The sequence below is a fragment of the Balaenoptera acutorostrata genome, chromosome 12 (assembly GCF_949987535.1).
Source record: "Balaenoptera acutorostrata chromosome 12, mBalAcu1.1, whole genome shotgun sequence".
In the NCBI taxonomy this organism is placed as follows: domain Eukaryota; kingdom Metazoa; phylum Chordata; class Mammalia; order Artiodactyla; family Balaenopteridae; genus Balaenoptera; species Balaenoptera acutorostrata.
Window position 1 is genome coordinate 25,540,641 of NC_080075.1, and position 4,169 is coordinate 25,544,809.

Consider the following 4,169-nt stretch of genomic DNA (forward strand, 5'->3'; position numbering starts at 1 on the left):
ATGTTCCCAGTACCTGCTTTTTGTTTTTAAAACTCCATATATAGCCTGGCTCCTCCCTTCCCTCTTCAGAGCAGTCCCTCAGAGCTATTTGAGAGGCTGCCTCATGGGCTTAAGTCCACAGAAAATCCACTGAATAAAACATAATTCTCAACTTTTAGGTTGTGCATTTTTTTCAGTCAATAGTCCCAAAGAGGTAAAGGGGACACTCAAGCATACATATAAAGCTAAATATCTCCATACTTACTTATCCATTCTTCTTCAAAGAGGGGCATTGCCATCACTTTATTTTGGATGATTCTAGACATGTTTCTGTTTTTCCTATATCCTTTTTCTAATGGCTTTATATTTTATTTATATAATATTGACCTTCAAATTTTATCCTCAATCCTCAGTTCTAATTTCTATACTTGCATATGAAAATGCAAATAATAGGCTAAAAAATTGCCTTGCACAAAGTAGACACTCAATAAATATTTATTGAATGGACTATACATATAGTACAATTATATATATATATATACACACTTATATATACATTTATACACACACACAACACACAAAATATATATGTATACAATAGCTTTGTTCTTTGAATATTTATATACATATAAATTATATAAATATATACTGCAATAAATTTTCTTCAAATTTATTTTCTATTTAGCAATATATTTTGAAAATCTTTGTGTTAGTATATATTGATTTTTTATTACTTGTCATTCTTAACTATACATAATATTCCATTTTGTGAAAGGTTCCTATTGCTAGACACTTCTTGGCTTTTATTTTTCTTGCTATCATAATTGATTCTACATTGGCCATCCTTGTACATATGGTCTTGTACATGTATTTCTCCAGAAGAGATACTGAGAATTGAAGTTCCTGGAGGAGAAAGTGGTTGATTTTCCATAGAAATTTTCATATCATTATAATATAAGCTTATAATTTAAAAATTGTTTTGATGCACACCTGGAATTCAGAGGGCATAAAACGTTTAGCTTCATGCACCTTCAGCATGTATATTTGTGAAGGGATTTTACAAAATATATTAACAAAATTTTATTGAAATTGTGAAGGCTGTATTTTATAGCTAATAAAATTTTGTTATAATAATGAAATAGAAAAAGTGGGCCAAAGCCACCAGTAAAGTGATGTGTTATATATTTTTACTGAATAACATTTTTTTTGTTGTTGTTATGCATGGAAATGTCAACATGGATACAGATGGAAAAGCAAAACATTAAATGATGGGGAAAAAATAAGCATAAGATGGTTCACCTTCTGCTTCAAAAATGTACTTCATTTAGACTGCGAATTGGAAAATTTCTCATAATTTATGATATGAAATGAAAAGACAGGAAATTCAGATAATGGCAGAGTTTTATTCAGAATGCCAAAGTCTTGGACATGCTGCATATCTTTCATCCTGTGACTTATGGATTAGTGATTATTTTTGAATAATTGCTTTAGGTTAATAATGTAACCATTTATATATGTGTTATATTACTAGAAATAAAAAAAATTATATTGAGTAGACTTGACTTATTAAGGTAAGAAAATAACCTATTTGTTTAGAATTTTTTTTAGCATGAATAGATAAATAAGAATACAATGTTTAATTCTCCAAGATTAGTTGTCCCACATTACTTTTTATTTATAAATGTGGTCAAAGTAGGCTATGATTGCAGAGTAAATGCTGACCAGGAAGTGATGGAAGTGGGAATGGCCCCTGTCAAGAAGGAAAATCTTTCCTCTACACTTCTAGGTTCTTCTGGCTGGTCTAAGGATTAAATTGACATGAGAAACATTAACAGGCAAAAATCAAATCTTATTTTGTACATACAAGAACCCACATACATGAGAGGTTCAAAGACAGAAAGGTAAAATGAAGTACATATGCCATCCTGAGCTAAGGAATGGGATAGGATCCTGCAGCTTCTTTGGAGGGTCACTCACAGGATGATAAGAGGAAGAGCAAATGTTTGGTAATTACATATTTTTCCTGTCATATAGATGGGGCCATTTAGACAAAATTTATCTCCATTTTTCTGGGAAAAATTCCAAATTGAAATTCTCCTAGGTAGTTAAGGGAGGAGCATTAGATTTTCTGGAACCCACAAGGTCTCAACTGCCCTTTAGCCCAAAATAATGCTCATGCTAAAATAGTATATTTTGAGAAGGATTATTCTGAACACCTACACTTGGAACAAACCTTGAGGGGCAGTGGATAGCATAGAGGAGCACCCAACCCAGGTGTAAAATTTGGACCCAGGAGTCAGTGTACTGAGAGGGGTAATTTTTTTTTTTTAATAAAATAACCTTATACAGATCCTTAACTTAGCATCTGCAGATAAGGAAGGTCAAGAAAAACAGTAAAATTCCATTATAAAATGTTAGTTGGGAAGTAGGGAAATTAACTCAAACCAAGTTATTGAGCAATAACACATGGTGATCTGTGTTAGTCCTAATTCAAATTAAAGTGTCCATGTGACCGTGTGTAAATCGCATCACCTTCTCTCTAAACTTCATTTGTTAAGTGAAGTAAGTGAAGAGAGAGGCAATCTAATTTGACAGCACCTTGAAAATATATAGAGCCTATGATTTTTCCTGCCTCACAAGAGTTCAATGAACTTCCTTTAACTCTAGACTCTTAACCTTCATATTCTTTTTTGTCACTGTTAACAATTTCCAAGTAACTGGGTCTATCAGGTACAATCACACAATTTACTTCATGTGTTAAATGTTTAAAATGTATATTTTAAAATGTATTAATCATAGCATTTTCACTAAAGGTATCACAAATTAATTGTTAATTTTTTAAAGAATGTATTTAATAATCCACTATAATGTATCATTGTTCATAATAGTGTATGGAAAGATAAATATATATACATATATGCACATATATATAATTTTAATAAACAAAAATTTGTAAACTAGGATTCTGACTCCACTAAGTCTTATAACCTTGGTAAAGATAAATGAAATTAAAAATGAGGCTTAATTCCCCGTGTTGAAAATAAGGAAAGAGGCTTCTTGTAAGTACATTCTCTCTTTGAAATGTGTATAAATCCTTTTGAATACTAGATAGACCTTTTGTCAGCTGTATTAAGTAGGAATGCCTTTTTCAAAGACCTAAGAACCATCTCTTTGAAATATAAATATCTAGAGAGATAACACCTCTATCTATCTCCCACTTTCTGTGGGAATGTACTAACCTGACTTCAGTGGACTCCTTGATCCAAGTTATAAAACTACCTTCTTTCATAAACAGAAGAGTTTGAGTTTGTTTTGTTTTGTCCTCTGGATAAAATTAATTAGTTGATATGCATGGTCACTCCAACTACCAGGTAGTTAAGATAAATTATTTGTGACAATTGGTGCCCTCAAGTTCTTTTACTTGAGGGCTACTTATTGTTTACCTTGAGAATATTTATGTAATGGACTGTATTTGCTTGGCTCTATAAGGGGATAAGATTTGTTTGTCTTTGAAATCTCTTAGTGGATAGCCTGTGATTAAATAAAATTCATATTTTATGGCAAGACTGTAACAGGGAAAAGCTAAATCAGACTCCATGTTCCATCTGTTTCTTTGACTTTAACCTTTGTTTTTTGTTCTTTTGTTATTATAATCACACATAATGGCCTGCCTCAGGGAACCCTGCCCTTCTGCCTGAATGTTAAAGTGTCTCTGTTCAGCTCCCAGGGAGACAATCTGACCCCGCCCACCTGTGGATGGCTGCAAGAAAGAAGGAATTAACACATCCCCTCACCTAGCTGGCCATTCCAGGGGATATTTGCAAAGTTTATGGCCTTTTTACTTTACTTCCTCATCTCCTCCCCCTCTCTGTGCTATAAAAGAAACTGACATCCAAACCCTGATAAGATGGTTTATCAGAGGCAGTAGTCTGCCATCTTCTCGGCCTGCTGGCTTTCTGAATAAAGTTGTATTCCTTGCCTCAATACCTTGTCTCCGATTCATTGGCCTGTTGTGTGACGAGCAGAGTAAGCTTGGACTTGGTAACAAGACAAGAAAAATTTTTCCTTGACCATTTGTGCCTCCTCCCTCCCCTTTAGTTTGTATTGTGCATCTGCATTAACTAGAACTCCTTAGGAGATAACATTCCTTCTTAATCTTGTAAAGAATCAGAATGATTCACTACTTGATA